The 23,985-nt window shown below is 37.0% G+C and overlaps 1 long non-coding RNA gene across 2 annotated transcripts; it reads right to left on the bottom strand.

The window, feature by feature from the left end:
* Positions 1-9,361: 9,361 nt before the first annotated feature.
* Positions 9,362-11,412, bottom strand: LOC119796431. Of its 2 annotated transcripts, none has more exons than XR_005282466.1 (3): positions 11,245-11,412; positions 10,662-10,780; positions 9,362-9,420 (listed from the first exon to the last, which is right to left on the bottom strand). It is a non-coding gene; the product is annotated as an uncharacterized LOC119796431 (long non-coding RNA). The 2 variants fall into 2 exon arrangements; XR_005282465.1 differs by lacking the exon at positions 9,362-9,420 and adding an exon at positions 10,058-10,448.
* Between the last annotated feature and the right edge of the window lie 12,573 nt (positions 11,413-23,985).

Genomic DNA, 23,985 nt, shown 5'->3' on the forward strand with positions numbered 1-23,985 from the left:
CTGACATTGGAGATTGATTCATTGTGGGATCATTTTTGTTGGTCTTATGTAGACTTTATCTGAAGCATGTAAAATGATTGTAAAGTTAAAAGAGTCATAACTTTGTTTTTTACATAAATAGCCTAATTTAAATTATCTTTAATTTCATGTTTAATCATTCTTAATAGAGAAAAAAATAAATAGAGCTAATTTAAACCTGTTTTCATAAAGTTTTATTTTTTTCTTGTGTCTGTCCTGCATCTATTACATATAAATTCATTAGCAGTTTATCATGGTTTGTTTAGCGTTGTTTTTTAATCTTTTACACTGTAGGTGAAAAAATACACAAGCAGAAGCACTTACCGACTACACTATAGCTGAATCCCTGATTTTTGGAATAGAGGTAACAGCAAGGCCTATATTATAGGCTTATATTAGCCCCCTGAACGAATGACATAAACCCATGCAGGGAACAAAAATCACACTCTGTGGGGAGTTGGAAATACCAAACCACTTTAAAACCCTGGATTATTTGTAAGAATAGAGTTTCCTTAATTCAGAGTTATGATCAAATAAATGAAGAGTCACTTCTTTTAGCACCCGCAAGAGTCCTGCTCTTTGAAATGCACTTCAGCAGAGCATAAATGACTATAGATGTCAGAAACAATATGGCAGAGTTAACAGAACTCAGCTCCACATTTATCTACTAATAATTTTTTCACTTTTTTGCACTCTTTTTGATAAACAAATAACAGCATTATGTCCAGCATTATGTCACAATGAATTGTTTCCTGGAAGAATTTATTGTCAAGATTGTCTACCATGACAGGGATGTTTACTGTGATTTTCTTTAAGCATGGCTACTGAACACTATATTTATAGTGACATGCCAAGCCGTCTTTGCTTTTCTCCTCTAATCTAATAAGTTCCAGGAAATTATGTTTGCTGGAATGGTTCCACATATCTGTGTTAACTTAGACACCTTGCAAAATGTACACTGCCATTGTAAAATGGATTAGCAACCTCAGTGGATTTATTTCCTGTTAAAATAAACTTCAACATGAAAAGACAAAAATAAAGAAAGAGGATTCATTAAAATTGGTTGAATGGTGGTGGTCACATACAATAGAGAGGAAACTTTTGACAAGCCTTCTGGATATTAGAGAAGCCTAAACGAGTTACCACTCATAAAAACTTTTTGATCAAAGAGTTTCTGATGCAAGTCAGAATTAGATTAGAATGGAAGCCCACAGACAAATGAATAAGTGTTGCATTTATGAGATACAGTTCTCCAAGAAATATTGGGTACAGAAATTCTACTCAAACTATTTGCATTGAACCTTTTTACAATTCATAAGTAGTTTAGAAATGTTCATTTTCCTTCCTATCATTATACGGGTAGCTGGTCATCCTACATTCACCAGTGACATATTTTTGCCATGAGGGGTGCAGGGGTCTGTTTTAAGAAGCAGGTTTCACAAACTCTGATTTAAATTTGCAACTCTAAATTGATGCAGCCTAAGGTCGGCAGCTCTGCGTTTTTGGTTTCACAATGGCTGCTATGAATGAGTTCAATCGACTCTAAGAAGGTCCACCCAGATATGATCCCTAAGAGGACCTGGATGAGTCACCATGACAACAAGCAATAGTAAGTGTCTATTTTACCCCAGTGAAACTAGAGCTTTTAATGAAGAAATAAAAAAAAAAAATTGAGGAACTCACAGTTTCCCGTATTTCAGGTTTAGAAAACCTTTTCTGTAAACCTGCTTCTTGAAACAGACTTCAGGTCTCCTCAAACATAGAGTTTAATTTGCCGCTAATGGGCTGGGCCTGAAAACATTACAACTGGAATGAAAAAAGTTCTTTTCTACTTTCAAACACTGAAGCCACAAATTTTATTATGTATGTTTGCTTATTTTATTTATCTTAGGGCAGACAAATTGAAATTTCCACAGTTTACAGTTTATTAGGTATGACCTCTAGGTACATAAAATGATATAAATGTTGCAGGTATTAAAAAATCAGCCTGGCTTACACAAAAATACAACTAAACCACAAAACACATGCACACGTAAAAACCCAACTGAAGAGAAATGCTGTAATTTACAGAAAATAGAAAGTACAAACATGCTGCAAACCTAAAACCTACTGCAAACATATCCGGCTGACGCATAAAACATGTGCACAGGAAATATGCTGTTAATAGCAAAAACAGCAAGTAAACAAAAGATGCAAATTTGTTTAATGAAAGTGCTCTAAGCCAGTAAGGGGATGATCATAAAATTCATATGGGACCAGTCCCTTAGTAAGGCAGAAGAGAATGCTGAGAGAGATTTTTTAGAAAAAGATCAAAAAGATGCCTTTTTTTCTTCCCATGTGTTTCTTTGTTTATGTGTTTGCATAATTTATAATATAAATTATAATTTATAATATAAATTATTTATAATAATTTATATTTGCAGCCGGTTTTAAATGTATTGCATATTTGTACTTTGCCGATCTCAATTTTCTGTGATTAAGGCATTTCTCCTTTGCAGTATATTGTCCTTTAAATTTGCTTCATGTGTCTCATTATTGGTGTTTGCAAGTCTTATTTTTGTGAACTATTTTAATTTGCTATGAATGTACCGGTATGTATTTGTACTGCTTTTACACCGTTCGATCATTGTAGAACAACCCTTTTTGGCACTTCAAATGGTTCATATTTTGTGTCACACACCTTGTACTTCAAAGATGGATATTCACGTATTATGACCCTATGAATTCCTATGACAATAATTCAGTTTGGTAAAAAGCTCTTGTGATAGATTTCTTATTTATTTATTTTATTTATTTATTTACATATCTAATCTTCAGGGACTTTGCAGAGACAATTCAATCAAATCATAGAGTCAGACTAGTAAAGATTTTCTGTCTAAGGAAACCTACCTGATTGCATCGAGTCATGAAAGTTTCCATCCTCTGAGTGAGCATGTGGCTCAGTAACAGACATTTGCATGTATTGTTTTGCTGGGGTCAATCCCTCCCACTGAGTATGTATGCAGTGACAGTGAAGAGGAAAACTCCTTTGGCAACAGTATACAACACTCTTTCTCTCTGCTAAATATCAGCACTAAAATTATTTTCAGAGTCAAAAAGTATTAAGAAAACAGAATCAGGAAGAAAACTTTGCTTATATTGTCATTTTTGACGATTGTTAAACTGTTTTTGTTATTGTTTAGAGTAATAGTACAAGACTTCAAAACATAATTTGTCATTTTAAATTAACTAACTTTTATTGGATTGCATTTCTAACTATATTTAGCACAACAAATTGCAGATCAGCCTGTTGTTTGACTGCATCAAGAACGCACTGACATTCTCAGTTATAAACTCTGACTTCCAAGCAGTATCAAAGTTGGTATATATTATATTAAGATTTGGCTGCGATACATTGATATGTTGACATGCAGAAATTTTCATAGAATGTTTGTATCATTACTTTCGTCATTCAAGTTATTTTTGTGCTCTTTGACAGTTTTCCTTTCATTAAACAAGGTGTACCAACAATTTTGTCCATGTGTATATTAAAGTAAAAAATTAGTTGCTATAGTTATACATTTTCTAAGTAAAATTCAGAGAAGTATTGAATTATTTTACCCCCCTAAATGAAATAAGCACAAGATTGAGACAGAATCAGAATCAAGTTTATTGCCTAGTATGTTTGCACTTACAAGGAATTTGTCTTTGTGTTAAAAGTGTAGACAAATTAGATATATATACAAAATACAGGATCTATATTTATATACAATATAAATGTACAATATACTATATATAATATATAGTTTATAGCTGATGATCATTTGCTTATTAAATTAATTTAACAAGCATTTTCTTCTACTGTGTTTTTTTTTCTTCTTTTGTTTGGTTTCATTTTCTGTTGCTTTATTTGTAATATTTTGCAGGTGGATAATTGAACTTTTTGTTTGTAGTTTGCTACAAAATGTTATATTGTCCAAGGGCTAATATAAAACCCAGTATCTTGATGCTGTGTTTGCCCCATTTAATTTTCATCTGTCAGCTTGTCACCTCGTTTAAGCTCTAGTATTACACTGTCACATCAAACCGTGTAATATAATGTAAATTTTCGATTGTAATACTTACTTTTCTTTCTTTAGGGGATTTTTCTTTTTTTTCTTTTTTTTCTTCCTGTTCTTCTTTTCATGTAGAATGACAATGAAATCATTATTCCTTGTTTGAAGCTTGGAGTCAATATCCTTTCTTTATCCTCATGGCTCCTGACAATGTTCTCTCTAGGGGCAGTAATGTACGCCTCAAAGTGTTCTTCTTTTTTTCTCTCTTCATTCACAATCTTGCGATGTGTTAACTCTGATATAACACCTTCTGCATGAGCTGAGAGCTATTGTCTGCTTTTAATAAACATGTTCTAGCAGATAATATCTTGGAAAAACTGGGACAAGGTGACCCTCACTTGCATTTGGAAAATAGGTAGCTCATATCTCATAATTTGTGCAACATATAGAGCTTTGTAAAATGATTTTTATCCATTGACCCTATCGAGTCCCATTTACTCTGGGACCTCAGTAGGAAATCTTGTGCAACCAATTGCCTTTGGCAGTGTACTGTTTAGTAAATTAATCACCTGTGAGGAACCAGATCGTTCTCATTCACACTGCGAGTCCAGTCCAGGGATAAGTTCAGAGATCCGGATCTGTAACTGAAATACAGTGCTGCCAGGTGAGACATATAGGATTATCTTACAAAAGACATAATATTATCCTATTTTAAGGGAAGTTGCACAGTCTCCATAACCAAAATAACAAGTCTATATTGACTCTACTGTGTCTAACAGGCACTCACAGTTTTGTGCCATCAGTACTGAATGGAATCATCAGCAGACGGATAATTGTGTTAGGGTAATGCGTGCTCCAGAAACAATCCCTAAACAAACAATCTTTGTCTCTTGGAAACCTTTATTAGAAAAACAGGAGATTTGTATAAAAAAATAACAATGATCGCTTTTATGTTTTGTGTGTTTCCCTTTGTTCTCCTATTTTTTCCTCTTTTAAACTTCAGAGTTCTTATAGTAAAACATCAATAACTATACACAGTGGTAAAAAATAAAGGGAACATGCAAACAACACAATATAACTTAAATCAAAGCACACTTCTTGGAAAATAAAGTGTCCAGTTAAGAAGCAACACTGCTTGACAATCCGTTTGACACGCTGTTGAGTCACACAAGTGACTCAGGCAGTGCTGCTCATCCAGGATGGCACATCAATGGCAAGAAGGTTTGTTGTGTCTGACAGCATAGTGTACAGAGGCTGGAGATACTACCTGGAGACAGGCTGGTACACCAGGAGGTGTGGAGGATGCTTTAGGCTGGCAACAACCAGTGGTGGATAATCCAGGTCCAGAAAGTAAAAAGGCCGGTACAGAGATCAGGGGTCCGTTTCACCAAGCAGGCAGTACTCGAGTTGAGGGGGGATGGCATCCCCCTTCTTAAAAAAAATCTTAAAAATCACAACCCTTCCTTAATGACCATCCCCCCAAATCATCCCTTGTGACATTTTATTACTGAATATGTAAAATGTCTACTATATGTTAACAATGATGTCAATAATATAGCTTGTTTAACATTTGGCGGGCTGTGGGCTCATGAGTATCCTGAACAAAATAAATAAAATGAAAGAAGTGGCCTACCATGACTATGAAGCTGATCCCAGTAGGAAATGTGTCCTCTTCATTTGTCCTTTACTATGTAGGGGCAGTGCTAGCCATGCTATTCTAGGGACTGACTGCAGTTCTACTGTAAGGTGCCTTGGTCAAGGTCAATGACCGGCATACCTGACATGTAACAACCTTACCATGCATATTGCTTTAGGTTAAGATACTATATTAATTAGAGTATGTATGCTTCAAAAAATATTTTTAAAATGCCAACACCCCCCTTCTTTTTTTTTTTTAACTAGACTACTGAGGTGGAGAAAACTCTCTTTGTGAACCGGAACAGTCAGAGTTTCCCTGTTTTCAGGTTTAGACAACTTAGAGTTTTCTGTAAACCTGCTTCGTTAAACTGACCCCAGTTTCAATAATTAGCATTTCAAGCTCCACAGCACAGACTGGGGGATAATCACCCCGTTAAGTGAAAAATTAGGCAGGGTATATACTTTTGGACCCGAATTATCCACCTCTGGCAACAACCCAGGAGAAGGACCGCTACCTCTGCTCTTGTGCAAGGAGGAACAGGAGGAACACTGCCAGACCACTGCAAAATGAACTCCAGCAGGCTACAGATATGCATGTGTCAACAGTTAGAAAGCGACTCCATGAGGATGGTATGAGTGCCCGATGTCCACAGGTGGAGTCCACTTGCAGAATGACTTGCATTTGCCAGAGAACACTTGGATTGGCAAATTTGCCCCTGGCTCTGTGCTCTTCACAGATGAAAGCAGGTTCACACTGAGCACATGTGGAGAGCGATCTGCTGCCTGCAAAACCCTTTAGCATGACCAGTGTGGCAGTGGGTCAGCAGTGGTGTGGGGTGACATTTCTTTGGAAGGCTCTCCAGAGATACCAGGTGACTGCCATTCGGTACTGAAATGAGATCCTTAGACCCATTGTGAGAACATATGTTGGTGCAGTTGACCTGGGTTTTTACCAATTTTGGACAATCCTAGACCCCATTTGCCTGAAGTGTGTCAGTGGTTCTTGCAAGATAAAGGCATTGAAGCTATGGACTAGCCCGCCCATTCCCCAGACCAGAATTGGATTAAGCTCATGTGGGACATCATGTCTTGATCCATCAACCAAAGTCACGTTGCACCACAGACTGTCCAGGAGCCTTAGTCCAGGTCTGCTAGGAGATCTCTCAGGAGACCATCCACCACCTCATCAGGAGCATGCCAAGGCATTGTAGGGAGCCCATACTGGTACCTGGATGCCACACACAACACTGAACCTGATTTTGACCTGTTTTAAGGACATTACATCAAAGCTGAATCCGCCTGATTTATTTGTAATTTTGTTGTTGCTTAATTTTCCAGACCGGCTCTACAATGGGCTCTGCTTCTTCTTTTATTTTTTCTTTCCTCACTTATGGGGCTGACACAGCTAACTATTCAAGCCAACCATGGCCGTTGTTCCGAGGGAAACGCGTTGCATCACTTGACATTCTGTTTCTGAATCCGGACACAGAGGCCTTCAGGGTTCACAGAAAAACTCTGATAAATATTTGTCACATGCTGTGACAACCGATTACAACCAGACATTCACGGAATTGTCAAATTATCGTATATTTGGCGTTTTTGCGATTATTGATCATACAGAAGGCAAAATGTTATACAAATACGACGATTATTGTATCCCTGGCAACACTGTTGCACTAGATTGTTTGGGGACGGTATTGATCCAGTATTGTACTAACTGAGAAGAAATAAATGCTAAAAGAAGAAAGTGTATCACATCTATTGCAGGAACAAAAGCAAAACATCTGTTGTCTTCTGTCATTCTATTCACCACAAACACTTTGTATGAAATTGTTCATTCTATTAAATGCCTGGCAGTCATTCTCTGGCTAGATATTTCAGTGACATGGATTAGGTTCAAAACTTGTGAAGCAGTATTTCCTCTGGAGCTGGAAGCAAAATTAAAGATTATAATTTAACTTTACCTTTTTGGACACATTAAGGTATAGCTAATTTTCATCAAAACAATATTTCTCATTAGAAGTAGCTATAACCTTTAGAGCCCTGAGATTCTTGGATATGACTATGTGTAATGTGCCACCACTTGGCTTAAATCCCAGCAATAAATTCTCTATAGTCTTAAACACGAGGACAGCTCACGGAATCATCTGCCTGGCTGGTTGGCCAACAATACACACAAATCAAGCCACAGGTGTTCACCAAAAATACAGGCATTGTGCTTTTGTCCAAATTTGATGAGCTGCTTCCTTCCGTGGAAACATAATAAGTGGGGATAGCCCTAGTTTGCTAAGGGGACTGGAATTTGAAGAGGATGCTCTCATTATGTCAGGCTTCACTGGGCTGTTATGCTGCATGTCATAGTCGCCGTCAGGCCACAAGGAGCTTCCACACAGCCTCAGAGGTTAATGAGAATCATGGAGGCAGATAAAACAGAAAAGACACATTTTAACATGACTTCCATATATGACTGGTTCCTGTGCAGACGAAGAGCTGGTTGGAGATTTTTACACATTTCAGTCAATTAAATCAGTCTTTCAAACTTAATCACATACTCTGCCTCTATATTTGAAGTTAGTATTTGAAAGAAAAAAAAAACTGTTACACATATTTCTAGTTTGAATCTTTCAGGTTAAGAAAGATGCAATGTTTGCTTTTGAATTTAGGTGTGTCATTTGAAGCAGAAATGTCAATTTTGCCTATTTGATTTGTACCTTTTGCAGCTTTTTTGGTTTTTAATTTTTATCTTAGTGGAAATCTACGGTGGCCTGGAAGTGCAAACCAACAATACAAAATCTGAAACACTTTTACAAATCTTGAAACAAATTTACATTTCAGAAAACAAATTTACAACAAACGAAACACTTTTACAAATCTCGAAACAAATTTACAAATCTTGAAACAAATTTACATTTCAGAAAACAAATTTACAACAAACGAAACACTTTTACAAATCATAAAACAAATTTACATTTCAGAAAACAAATTTACAACAAACGAAACACTTTTACAAATCTCAAAACAAATTTACAAATCTTGAAACAAATTTACATTTCAGAAAACAAATTTACAACAAACGAAACACTTTTACAAATCATAAAACAAATTTACATTTCAGAAAACAAATTTACAACTGACAAAATCTTACGGAAAGGGAGGGACTGTCTTCGAAGCTTACCCGGAAGTGATAACCGGAGCGTTCATGATGACCCAAGATGGAAGCGAATCGAGTTGCGTTTTGCCCGTTCTGCGGCACTCATGTGAGCAGTTTAACGCGGTTTTGTTTTTCCTGCGGTCGGTCCTTGGAGTTTTTAAATGGTACCGAACAGACGGAAGAACCGGTCTTGTGCGAAATTCTGTTTCCCCGTGAAAATCTGTTCCCCCTGTGTCGGGAGCGCGCGTTGCAGCCAGAGAGCCCATTTTCAAGGCGCTCCTGATCATTTTTCAGGAAAAACAGCTCATATAATCATCTCGACTTTGTAACATCCATTTTAATCGGTTGCTCTTTTTAAAAAATTGTAAAATAAATACATTAATGAGGCCCTCTTACACTGTTTTGTGTTGTTTTTTAAACGCCAAGAGAATCGGTATTTCTCCAACTTTTGTCCCTTCAGCCTGACAAAAATAAACGTCAGTCACCGAACACAACAACACGTAGTGTATTTTTAATTTTTCATTGCTGATATAAGAGGATGGAAACTGGCTGATAGCAGGGCACACAGATTAAGACGTCCTGCGAAGATGAGAAGAATTTCTGGTTAATCACCTTCTAATGTAAAATATGACAGATTACTGGATTAAGGACATTTATAGTATACCACATCACACATATCAATTTTAGAGAAATTGGAAACAGTTGCTCTTTATTTCCCAAAGATATGGGAGGAGGAGAGGAGAGAATGGATGTTTCAGCTGCCTGAAATAATCTGTTCCCCCTCCATAAAAGGGGAAGAAATTGATTTACCTGCAAGTCTTTAACTGTGCTTATTCCCCTCACCACCAAGAACAAATCCTGTGGATTTGGTCATATTTACTCTTTATTTGCAAAAATTAAAGGGGGGGGACAGATTATTTCAGCTGCCTGAAATAATCTGTTCCCCCTCCATAACAGGGGAAGAAATTGATTTACCTGCAAGTCTTTAACTGTGCTTATTCCCCTCACCACCAAGAACAAATCCTGTGGATTTTGTCATATTTACTCTTTATTTTTAAAAATTAAAGGGGGGGAACAGATTATTTCAGCTGCCTGAAATAATCTGTTCCCCCTACATAACAGGGGAAGAAATTGATTTACCTGCAAGTCTTTAACTGTGCTTATTCCCCTCACCACCAAGAACAAATCCTGTGGATTTGGTCATATTTAGTCTTTATTTGCAAAAATTAAAGGGGGGGGGGGGAACAGATTATTTCAGCTGTTTGAGCTGCCTGATATAATCCATTCTCCCAATAACATGGGGGGAAAAATTACCAGCAAGTCCTTAACTTTGATTCAAAATCATCTGCTCTTCATTTGATAAAGGCAAGAGGCCTTGGAATTTAAATCTTTCAATAACTATGTTAAAATAAAGTCTTGGAAGAATAAATATCAAACATAGTTTTTAAAATGTCATTTATGAAGCATTAAACAACATGCTTAAACCAGCACACCACAGCAAACTCAGGAACCTAAGGCAAACATGCAAAGCAGTAAAAGTTTTTTTCAGTTGGTGGGCTAGCCACACATGCCTGATGGAACCACCTTAGGCACATGTCACAGAGGATCTAGGAAAGAAACCAAAAATGTAAAGTTTTATTTTAAAAATATGTCTTTGCGATTACACTACGCAATCAATAATTTCAGATTCCCTTATATTCCAATTGCTGGAGGATCCTATCAAAAATGCATTAATAGACTGCAATGTGTAACAAGAAAAAATATTAGTTATATACTTTAACTGCTGTGATATTCCTAAACATTATGGTCATTGTACCCACCTGACTCACCAGTTCCATGCCAGGACCAATTTTGTAAATGTCAGAGTAAAACAACTTATATGCATTCACTTTTGACAGAAGGACAAAGACGTTTTTTCCAGAAAAAGCTTCATGGACATCTGATGAGGAGGAGGGGTTGAGGAGAAGTGGAAAAAGAAACAAAAGTTAAAGATTATTTTCATTATCATGGCACCTATTTCATTCAATTTTACAACATATCACATATGTTATCCAACGATATGCAATTCCTGATTGGAGAATGAGAAAGTATTAACTTCACAGATTCATTCAGCTACTTTGAACATAGCAATTAATAATAAAGCTAGAACTGTTTTTTACTGACTCACTGAAATTATTCTTAAAAAAAAGACTAAATTGCATATCCATACAAATACATTTTTAACAGACACATATGTATGATAATACAAAGTGAAATCTATGTGCTTTCATACATCCATCCATTTTATGTCACGCTTATCCCAAGCAGGGTCATGAGGGGTGCTGGGGCCTATCTCCAGCTGTCTAAGGACGAGAGACAGGGTTGCTTTGATATATATTTATAAGAATTTAAAAGAAAATTTACATTTCTCTGCTAGGGATTTTCTCTGCGTATCAGGTGGTGCTGGATCAGAGGGAGATGATGGAATAGAGGGAGGTGGTGCTGGAGTAGAGGGAGATGATCCTGGAGCAGAGGGAGATGATGGAGCAGAGGGAGGTGGTGCTGGAGCAGAGGGAGATGATCCTGGAGCAGAGGGAGATGATGCAGCAGAGGGAGGTGGTGCTGGAGCAGAGGGGGAACAGATTATTTCAGTAAACTGAAATATATGGTTCCCCCGCTTTAATTTTTGCAAATAAAGAGTAAATATGACCAAATCCACAGGATTTGTTCTTGGTGGTGAGGGGAATAAGCACAGTTAAAGACTTGCAGGTAAATCAATTTCTTCCCCTGTTATGTAGGGGGAACAGATTATTTCAGGCAGCTGAAATAATCTGTTCCCCCCCTTTAATTTTTAAAAATAAAGAGTAAATATGACAAAATCCACAGGATTTGTTCTTGGTGGTGAGGGGAATAAGCACAGTTAGAAAGACTTGCAGGTAAATCAATTTCTTCCCCTTTTATGGAGGGGGAACAGATTATTTCAGGCAGCTGAAACATCCATTCTCTCCTCTCCTCCTCCCATATCTTTGGGAAATAAAGAGCAACTGTTTCCAATTTCTCTAAAATTGATATGTGTGATGTGGTATACTATAAATGTCCTTAATCCAGTAATCTGTCATATTTTACATTAGAAGGTGATTTCAGGCAGCTGAAATAATCTGTTCCCCCCCTGTAATTTTTAAAAATAAAGAGTAAATATGACAAAATCCAGGACCAATATTACAAAATTGGTCCTGGCATGGAACTGGTGAGTCAGGTGGGTACAATGACCATAATGTTTAGGAATATCACAGCAGTTAAAGTATATAACTAATATTTTTTCTTGTTACACATTGCAGTCTATTAATGCATTTTTGATAGGATCCTCCAGCAATTGGAATATAAGGGAATCTGAAATTATTGATTGCGTAGTGTAATCGCAAAGACATATTTTTAAAATAAAACTTTACATTTTTGGTTTCTTTCCTAGATCCTCTGTGACATGTGCCTAAGGTGGTTCCATCAGGCATGTGTGGCTAGCCCACCAACTGAAAAAAACTTTTACTGCTTTGCATGTTTGCCTTAGGTTCCTGAGTTTGCTGTGGTGTGCTGGTTTAAGCATGTTGTTTAATGCTTCATAAATGACATTTTAAAAACTATGTTTGATATTTATTCTTCCAAGACTTTATTTTAACATAGTTATTGAAAGATTTAAATTCCAAGGCCTCTTGCCTTTATCAAATGAAGAGCAGATGTTTTTGAATCAGAGTTAAGGACTTGCTGGTAATTTTTTTCCCCATGTTATTGGGAGAATGGATTATATCAGGCAGCTCAAACAGCTGAAATAATCTGTTCCCCCCCCCCTTTAATTTTTGCAAATAAAGACTAAATATGACCAAATCCACAGGATTTGTTCTTGGTGGTGAGGGGAATAAGCACAGTTAAAGACTTGCAGGTAAATCAATTTCTTCCCCTGTTATGTAGGGGGAACAGATTATTTCAGGCAGCTGAAATAATCTGTTCCCCCCCTTTAATTTTTAAAAATAAAGAGTAAATATGACAAAATCCACAGGATTTGTTCTTGGTGGTGAGGGGAATAAGCACAGTTAGAAAGACTTGCAGGTAAATCAATTTCTTCCCCTTTTATGGAGGGGGAACAGATTATTTCAGGCAGCTGAAACATCCATTCTCTCCTCTCCTCCTCCCATATCTTTGGGAAATAAAGAGCAACTGTTTCCAATTTCTCTAAAATTGATATGTGTGATGTGGTATACTATAAATGTCCTTAATCCAGTAATCTGTCATATTTTACATTAGAAGGTGATTAACCAGAAATTCTTCTCATCTTCGCAGGACGTCTTAATCTGTGTGCCCTGCTATCAGCCAGTTTCCATCCTCTTATATCAGCAATGAAAAATTAAAAATACACTACGTGTTGTTGTGTTCGGTGACTGACGTTTATTTTTGTCAGGCTGAAGGGACAAAAGTTGGAGAAATACCGATTCTCTTGGCGTTTAAAAAACAACACAAAACAGTGTAAGAGGGCCTCATTAATGTATTTATTTTACAATTTTTTAAAAAGAGCAACCGATTAAAATGGATGTTACAAAGTCGAGATGATTATATGAGCTGTTTTTCCTGAAAAATGATCAGGAGCGCCTTGAAAATGGGCAGATCCGCCTCTCTGGCTGCAACGCGCGCTCCCGACACAGGGGGAACAGATTTTCACGGGGAAACAGAATTTCGCACAAGACCGGTTCTTCCGTCTGTTCGGTACCATTTAAAAACTCCAAGGACCGACCGCAGGAAAAACAAAACCGCGTTAAACTGCTCACATGAGTGCCGCAGAACGGGCAAAACGCAACTCGATTCGCTTCCATCTTGGGTCATCATGAACGCTCCGGTTATCACTTCCGGGTAAGCTTCGAAGACAGTCCCTCCCTTTCCGTAAGATTTTGTCAGTTGTAAATTTGTTTTCTGAAATGTAAATTTGTTTTATGATTTGTAAAAGTATTTCGTTTGTTGTAAATTTGTTTTCTGAAATGTAAATTTGTTTCAAGATTTGTAAATTTGTTTTGAGATTTGTAAAAGTGTTTCGTTTGTTGTAAATTTGTTTTCTGAAATGTAAATTTGTTTTATGATTTGTAAAATTGTTTCGTTTGTTGTAAATTTGTTTTCTGAAATGTAAATTTGTTTCAAGATTTGTAAATTTGTTTCGAGATTTGTAAAAGTGTTTCGTTTGTTGTAAATTTGTTTTCTGAAATGTAAATTTGTTTCAAGATTTGTAAAAGTGTTTCAGATTTTGTATTGTTGGTTTGCACTTCCAGGCCACCGTAGAAATCCCACCTTGCATTTGACAGATTACTATTCATACAAATAAAAACGAGAAGGCAATAGATGGCTAAGAAAGGATTTATATATTATTATGTTAAATATTTTCAGGCTAGTAAGGTATCAGTTAAGAATTTTCCTAACCATAAAATGAACAATTAACTATGTTAAACTAGTCCAAATGATACAGCATATAGGCAGGAAAATATAATAATAGCAAATTATGATTTCCAACTCCTCGTATTATTGAATGTGATTTTGTTTGTTCAATTTAAGGAGATAACAATTATCTCATACAAATTGCTGAAAATGATGTCGGGATCTGCAGGTTATATTATAGTTCTAATTTGGTTCTTTAGATCTTGCCACATTATGTTATGTTTCCCTTTTGGGGTCTCCCATATAAGTTGTGTTTGCTTACTTTTAGCAAGCTGTTTCTTTTTTGTGTGTGTGTGTGTGTGTGTGTGTGTATTTCATATATAATTTGTCTTTACTTTCTCATTCATACATCTTTCTAAGATTTTGTAAGTGCTCTTGTTCCATGTTTGCCCCAATTTATGTCATTTTTCTTTCTTCCGAACTCATTGGTTGCGTAGAATGTTTGGCTGTTTTCCCATTGCCAGCACCTCTGGCCTGCATTACTTAAGTTATCACCCTGCTGTAAGTGTTCACTGGATCCTCGATTGTGGCTCTATTTAATTGCAAGCAATTCATTAAACATCATTGACTCCCCATGCTGCTTCCTAGCATACATTTGCATTTTCTTTCTGAACAGCAAACAAAATTTGATATTTGGGAAAAGACATGTCTTTAACATTTATGTTTTCAAATGCATAAAATTTAAACAAACATAGGATATAATTTAGTCAGTTATGGGTTTTTGGTTAACACAATTGCTGTATGGTTCAAATCGTGTTTCAGTATCTTTCACAATGATATAAACTGAAATAAGGAACAGACCTTTGCAACCTGTAAATCCAGCTTTTCTATCAGAAAACCTGCTTCTAAAGCATCAATCAACAACAGAGCATCCACCAGCAAGCCTTGGTTTCCAGCATATATATAGCAAAGAAGTTATCAAGTTATTCCATAGTGAATCTTATTGTTTGCAAAGAGGGAGTTTTGGTCTAAATGATGAATTAACAAAGCTAAAAGCATGTTATCCTTCTGTAGGAGCCAGAGGCAGGGAAAATGCAATAAAGCAAAGTTGTGCAAAGCAGATTTTAAAAGTTTAACCTTTTGTTTTGTGTTGATCTTTTTACGTATGCGATGTTATCTGCAGCAGGTTTATTTTGTTATTTTGCTCTCATTAGTGCAGGCCCCTTGGATGGGTGTCAAGAAATAAACAGCACAGGAAAAATGTCCACCTTTAAAACAAATAAGGGCTGCATTTTTCCCTTTCAATAAAAGATTTACTGTTGCACAATTTGCCCTTCATCTTAGTTTATTAGGCATAGGGGAATGCTTTTCTTTTCCTCTCTGTGGCTTTAACTCCACAGGTGCAAATAATCACAAACATTTGCACACATGCTTTCGACAAGCAAGGAGAACATGCAGAAAGTACGTAAAAGGGAGGAAAGCAGAAATTTCATACCAAAAAAATTCAGAATTTACAATCAGGCATATGATAAAGCTACATGAGAACATGTTCATGTGTTTCAACACCATCTGTTAATTGTCATTGCAACAAGAATGTTAAATTTATTTTGCAATGCCAAGCTTAAGATGTTAAATACAGGGCTGATGCTCTACAGCTGCTGTAACTCTAGAATTATAATACTGAGTTAAAAAGAAGTAATGATCTTATTTTCAATAATGAATCACATTTACTTAGGCAGCAGCAACCTTTTTAATGTATTATTTTTTAAACCAGTGAGCCCTGGACCTTCAACAAGTATTAAAACTATATTAATTGAATTTATTGAATTTTCAGGGCTGCAGCATAATTCAAAATAATTTTATCGTGAACACCAAATCACCACTAATGATGGTTTTACCTGAAAAAAATGAAGTAGCACTGAAAAAGCAGGCTAGGTAATTTTGAGTCTATTCATGGCTTAATGGGGAATAGTTGACCTCTGGGTAACCAAAAAAACTTTAATATCTCTAAAAAGGGACATTATCATTTTTTATTTTTTATTTTATTTTGTTTTACAACCATTTAAAATGCACAAACCTGCCCTAAAGAAGCAGTAACCAGTATATTTGATGAATTTGTGTCATGTCGGTAGGGTTTTGGCTTCGTGCAGCTTAAGCTCCTCCTATTTGATGATGCGATCCAGGGTATAAACACTATGCATTTGAAATGTAGGGCAGTGAACAACCTGCAGGGCTCGCACACCATTGCTGTGTTGTGTTGGAGCTGTTGTGTTGTGGCTTTTGTATTAATGTCACCCTTCTGGGCTAACATATTAAAGGCTAGGTCGTTCACTGCTCAATAACAGTACTGTTTCTGCAAAACATGCTGACCGAACTGATATAATGGGATGGATGTATGTGTCCAGTTGAGCATGAGGTCTGTCGTTTTTGAACTCATCACACGGGTTCACTTCATTAGATCTGTTCTGGCTGCCATCTCCGAATCTGACAACTCTTCACCTTGAAGCTTGAGCTTTTTTCAATTTACAACTTCATTTCCTCCTTCACCTCAGCACACAAGTAACCCTCATTTACCGCTACAATTTTTATGTCAGCTGTGCTGATTAGATCTAGAGTTCTGGGAAAAAGCAATGTTCCTTAGAGATTTTGATCTGTCCTTTGCCTCACATTTCAACAAACAATGTGAAAAGATTGTACTCATCAAAGGAAAAAAAACATCCAAACCAACCTGATCTTATGTGACAAAAAGGACACCTGCCCACTTTTTGCATTTCCTGATATTATTCAAGAGGAAAAATCTCTAAGTAATCTCTAAGGATTGTTTTCAGTTTTTCTGCAAATATAAATTTAGAAAGCTTGCCCTGATTAGACCTGTTTCAACCTCTCTGCCTGCATGCTATATAAAACAGCACTCCATTAGTATTAGACTAAATTCAGTGTTAAAATTTGAAGTTTTGCAAAGCACTGTTCCTACTTTGGTTTCCTGTTTTATAGATCAGTCTGTACTGTCCTTTACTGTCAAAGAAAGTGGGACACAGATACATACAGTACATATACCGGTAATTTAATAAATAAACAATGCATTTCATCAGTGCAGTTGTTGAAGGAAGCAGAACAACTTAAAAGGCTCAAGAGAAGTGTGTTGTTCATGTCTCAGGTCCTCATAGCTTTTTGGGTGTTGATTTTGTTTTGACAAGCATATGACCTAATCCACCAGTCACCCTGATGCTTTGCTTCACTTGGTGTCAAGCTTGTGTGGCAAGGTAGACAACAGAGGCCCCGGGCGGGATTTTATTCCCATCTTGATTCCTTTGGCCCCCCAAAAAAAGAGGAAGCACACAAGGAAATTAAACAAATGTCCTTTTTGTGCATTCCAAGTGTACAAGGTACATTTGGGAGTCCCTAAGAATATAGCCTCGCTAAATTTAAGAAATAAAATGTGAATCGTAAACAGTTTGTAAAGACACTGCAAAGAAGATATGATCACAGAAGGCTATTGGCTATTAACTCAAATAGTCATCCACATTTTTTTTCTAATCTTTTTGGCAAAATCTTACATTGTAGACTATTACAATTTTATGTAATTTTGCAGTAATACATAAACATACACAAGTGCAAAAAATATTCACAAGGCTGCATGCATGCATGCTTAGACATCTTAGTTTAATACTGACATGGTTTTTTTAGCACCCAAGATATTCCTGAAAAGCCACCCAAACGTAAAGAGAATGGTCCTGGGCACATGCATCATAGTATAATAGTAGTATAAATGGTAAATGTATGTTTGATCAATCTTTGGCCATGTTCAAAAATGTTAAGTATTACGGTAAGTAACATTTTCTGGAAGTGAGAAATGTATGTATTTAACAGTTAATTAAAAAAATTATTGAAATAATTATTTGGAATTAGAAAAAAATGTATTTAACACATGCATTGCATGTAAGGTTTGAATTGTTAAATTTACAAATAGTGTTCTTGCCTTTTTTATAGTTTTTTTGAATTTTTTGAATATGAAGCAGCTTCAGGCTTTCCATACCTGCTTTAGCCACAATTCATCCCGTTTATAAACTTCTGCTTGTGTGAAACGTTTAGAATTGAGCACCAAATGTTATTAATGTTATATCACAATCTTTCAGTTGAGACAGTACAGTAGGATTGTCTGTTCATATATCTCCACTGCTGCACCTGCCTGATCATATTGGTGCAGCCGTGGACGGGCCTGGTACACACTTCTGTCAAATTAAAAACATCAAAACCTCTTAACATCCACCTTTTGGTCCGATCTTAATCATAACTTCATGTGGAAAAGATAGATAAATCTTTCACATAAACTGCTGAGATTTTTTGAACCATTAGAGCTCTTACAAACTGTGACCACCTGGAAAGAGAGCGAACTTTCTGCAGATAAGATTGATCCAAAGTCAAGCAGTTCCTCAGGTGAGAGCGGCTGCACAGTTTCTATGTTAAAGTGATGGAGCCACTACCTGACCAGGATGGAGCGTAAAATTTAGGTCCTGTATTTTCCTGTCTCTACATGCAGCACGGCGAGCCTCATGTATAGCTGCTTGATAAACTTTAATGAAGAGGCGTCAGTGACATAAGCATTAAGATGGAATTGCAGGTGGGGCTACGTCACCAGTACTGAAGTGGGTTATGAGATGAAAGGAAAAGATTTTCTATAACTTAAAAATCAAGCAGTATTTCTTTGCAAACATTCATTTGGAAAAACAAAATTTCTTGGCTATATATATAAAAAAAACTCATCCGGTGGACAACTGTCCACCCACTGGTGGACGTGATCACACTATACATGACTACTCTGTGTGTTTTATGTTAGTCGAGCAGCAAGTGTTTGCATGACATTTGAACCTGCCAATGAGCCAGCATTTACTCAATATAAGATCCTGGTAGTACATTATACAAACAACAGCAATTCAGGTTTATGAATGTAGTTAATAATTGATGGCAGAGCCCACATGACACAAAATAGTACTTTGTTACATGTTGTAATAACCCCTACAGTAGATGAGAACTTTGTGGTCTTAGCCCCCTAGCAACAGTCCAGGTTAATCTTTGGAGGCCTGGAGAGCCAAAACTTAACTGCAGCCATAAACATGTATCTCAAACAGCACAGGCAGAATTACTCATTAAGTGTACATTGTAAAAAACATAAAGAGCCCATTTTGTCTAATAAAATGGCCAAACTACATTAGTGAATAATTTCAACAAAGGTAATCTAACTATTTCATTAGAAAACACATAGACTCAAAAGATATGAGCTTCTTGTATGTGATTTATTTGACAAACTAAATCCACTACAAATTTTTTTTTTGAAGGATTAGACAATAAATATGACCCTTTTTTTTCTTTTATTACCATTATAATACTACCTATATGTGACCTGTGTATGCTTAATGCAGCATTCATGATGGACTGTTGTCCAAAGCCTGCATGGCTCCTACTTGCCGGAAGCCATATGATTGAATGAACGGTGCCATGATAATATAAAACATCTTGGATGGTCCAGACAACGATAATAATAAGGTTCAGGTAAATCAGCTTGTAGAAGCTGTACCTCTACTTCAACTGCAGGATTTGCTCACGAAAACCTCATGAGGGCCAACTGAATATTAAACATGCTTGATTTTCTACCAACCTTAAGATTCCTGATCGATTCCTCATGATTTTGAGAGGCTAATCGCCCCTCATTAGCCCCTGTATACCACGAGATGCAGGACGCACAATGATGGCCCAATCAGTAAAATTCTGGCATAACTGGAGAACTGCCACGAAAAAGGCAAAACTTGTAGCGTGTAGGCCCTCCCTTAGTAGAAAAGTAAAAAAGAATATTGAAATCGATAGCAATCCATACTTGATTGATACCTTTGTAAAATCCCATCCAAGAAGTCAGAAACATCTCTGATAAAATGTCATATTTTGCAGGTCTGTAGACAACAGCACAAAGAATTTGGCAGGGGAATGCTCAACTCAAAAATCACTCAAAGTTTGACTAACATCCATCCATCCATCTTCTTCTGCTTATCCGGGGTTGGGTCACCGGGGTAGCAGCTTCAGTAGGGAGGCCCAGACATCTCTCTCTGCAGCCACTTTGGCCAGCTCCTCAGGGGGAATCCCAAGGCCCTCCCAGGCCAGCCGAGAAACATAGTCCCTCCAGCGTGTCCTGGGCCTCCCCCTGGTTGGACGTGCCTGGAACACCTCACCAGGGAGACGTCCATGAGGCATCCTAATCAGATGCCCGAGCCACTTCAACTGGCTCCTCTCGATGTGGAGGAGCAGTGGCTCTACTCTGAGTCCTCTTGGATGACTGAGCTCCTCAACCTATCTCTAAAGGAGAGCCCAGACACACTACAGAGAAAACTCATTTAAGCCACTTGTATCCAGGGTCTCATTTTTTCGGTCATGACCCAAAGCTCATGACCATAGATGAGGGTAGGAACGTAGATCGACTGGTAAATCGAGAGCTTTGCTTTTTGGCTCAGCTCTCTCTTCACCACAACAGACTGGTACAGAGCACGCTTCACAGCAGACACCGCACCAATCCGCCTATCGATCTCCCACTTCATCTTCCCCTCATTCATGATCAATATATTTGACTACCAAACAGCGTAAAATTTTTTCACAGATAAAGTTCTTCATAAAAAACAACTGCAACACTTCTAACATGTCGAGAAGAAGAAGGGCATTCAAATAAGGACAGTCTCCTGGTAAAAGGATATATTATAATATAAAAGATATATATTTTTTTAATCAGTTACATTTGATATACTTACTGGTGATAAAAGACTTTGAATTGTTTTGGCTATAAATGGTTTATAAAACAAATTCCTGTCTTTTCATTCCTTGGTCAGATTTAGTCCATTTCCGTCATTGTCAGCAGGTGGTAATTTCTTTCCAGCACAGGTCCCTGGAAACTCTCTGCTCTCATGTCTCAAGTGCCAGTGGGGAAACATTAACTGGGTTAGCAGCTAGGTCACACCAGAGCTCATCAGAAGTTCAGTCCAATCAGGCTGAAATTCAACCCTCATCACCTGATACCAGATGGGTAACAAGACCGGAGGTTGAGTGAATTCTCAAAACTGTAGGTCAGGTAGCTGTAAAGAAACATTGTCTAAGCCCCCAGGAGAAAATGATGACCACTATCCAGATGATTGTATGTTATTTTCTTTATAATATTTGTGTGTTTAGTTTTGCTGCTATATTAATTAAACATTCTGCATGATTTATTTGGTTTGCTCTGTTTTTCATCACCAAACTAAAAGCATGTCCTGAAAGCAACCATTATCAGTTAAGAGATATGTTTCTAGTAATTCAAGATTTATCTGTGGGAGGAGTCTGCTAATAATGTATTATTTTGGCAAAAAGTAAAGCAAAACCCAGAAGAAAACATCTCTGACCCAAGACGGCTCTGTCTCTTTCTCCCCCTCTCCCACATTAGTTTGATGAATAACACTGACGCACCAGCATTGAGAGTCATCCATCAGCTCTGCTTCAGCATGCGGATAGAAAAGAGGACGTCAAATATTGACACCCACAACTTTTTCCCGTGTGCAACACAACTTTGACACTCACAAGGCTGTGAGTTATTGAAACTCCTCAGCAGCCATACATTAAAATCACTGATGTACGCCTTCAGCGGGAGATGGATGATTACGTAATCGAGGATGTAGTCATACTTTCATCCATTATACAATCCATCATGTATAATGGTTTAAAAGCTGAAAGTGAGACATTGACTGCGCCTTCCAACAAGTAGAATTTTAAGGTTTCAGTAGTAATTCTGTCTCTTGACTGCTTGAATCCTAAATCTTTTTTCTTTCCTTAGGTTTCTAAAAAGTATTGATAGTTTTATTTTTTGGTCACTAAATGCCATAGCTACCCAGTGAATTCATAAAAGCAGCATTAAAGAAAATCCAGTTAAAAGTGCCTATACCAAACAATATATTCTTAATATATATCACTATTAGAGAGGAGGACAAATGAAAATCTGGCTATTGCTCCATTTTAAGCTGCCATAATGTAGCTTGCTACAGAACATTGGTGAAGCCAGTTTATAATAAGTAAGTCAATGGAAATGTCCTCTTTTTTTTAGCATGAGATAGCATCAGTACAACAAGGTGGTAAAGAATGATTTAATGAGTCTGAGTAATTGACTTATTGAAATATTTGTACATAAAAGCTAGTGTTTGCGTTGCAGCAGAGGTAGCTGAGATTGGGGTTACATAGCTAACATTATGGTCTATTGCAGGGGTCGGCAACCTGTGGCTCTGGAGCCACATACGGCTCTTTAGCGGCCCCCTGGAGCTTTTTAAAAAAACATTTATTTCACTGATTTGGTGCAATATGTCGCAAGTTTTCTATACCTTAAAGCAATCCACAAATTAGTGCTTAGTTTCTCACATCAATTTTTAAATAAGTAGCAGAAAGAACAAAAATGTGATCACAGTTTTAGCAAAATAAACCTATTTAGCCTTAAATAAAATCAAGTTTCTGAGGTAACTTCGCTTCAAGAAGCGTAAGCACACCAAACACACTCCCATCTGTATACAGAATGAGCAGGTTGGGAGAGTTAAGAACAAGCAGTTCCTGTGGGTCCACATCTCTCCTGACCTCACCTGGAGCACAACAATTTCACACCAGGTGGGTAGAGTCCAGCAAAGACTTAATTTCCTCAGGAAGTTAAAGGGTGTCCACCTTCTCCACCAGCAGCTCATGAACTTTCACAGGTCAGGTGTGAAGAGCCGACTAGTTTATTGCTTTACTGTGTCATTCTTCAGCTGCTCACAGGAGAACAGGAAGAACCTGCAGCAGGTGGTGAGGGCAGCAGAACTCATTATGGGATCACAGCCGCCCTTTTTGACAAATATTTACACCTGTAGTGGGAAGATAGCCAGCCTCATTGCAGCTGACTACACTCACCAATCATAAACTTTAAAAACCATATGCTGCAGACTGAAAATAGTCCCTATTCCAGAGTAATGAGATCAATCCCCTCTATAACTTGAATATAAATTTGAATATAATATTTTTCCTGATTGCTGCTAATCTCTGTTTTGTGTATTAACTCTGGTACTTGTTTTGAATTTCTGTTTGCATTCAGCCTGTCAAATTGGCACTACTAAACTGTTTTTCATTACTTGAAACAATGGTAATTAAAACTTTCTTCTATTTATTAAATTTGATTCAGTAAGATATAAAACATACCGGTAAATAAAACACTTAAACTCCACCTGTAAGGTCGACATACCATGAGATAGACAGGAAAAATATTATTCCATACATCTGATGTCAACTTATGTATTAAAACATATGTTTTTGCAAAGTGTTGAGATATTTTCAATTTTTACAGCATTATACTTTCCCTGATTTCAGGAATGGATTGAGCTTCATTTGGATGTATGAACAATTTCAGAACATGACAAAAAAAAAAAAATTATGGATCTGCTGAAAAGAAGTCCCCTCTAATCTCTTTATTGAAGAGTCAATAGGGATTTCATTTTGAATGGACAAACTGTCTTTTGCCAGATGCAAGTTTAACTTATTCCTCAAGTTTTGATTGACACATAGCAGTAGAATTACACAATAACTAGCTTTCATCCTACATTTCATCGCCATAATTTTTAACTCTACATACTTTCTTTCAAATTAGAAACTTGGAAAACAAAGTCCAGTGGGTTTTTTTTTTTTACTTTTTTGGAATAACTATGACCTGGAGGACTGAGAATCTTCACAAGCAAG

Source organism: Cyprinodon tularosa, unplaced genomic scaffold (assembly GCF_016077235.1).
Source record: "Cyprinodon tularosa strain WSP-4 unplaced genomic scaffold, ASM1607723v1 ctg55, whole genome shotgun sequence".
Taxonomy (NCBI): domain Eukaryota; kingdom Metazoa; phylum Chordata; class Actinopteri; order Cyprinodontiformes; family Cyprinodontidae; genus Cyprinodon; species Cyprinodon tularosa.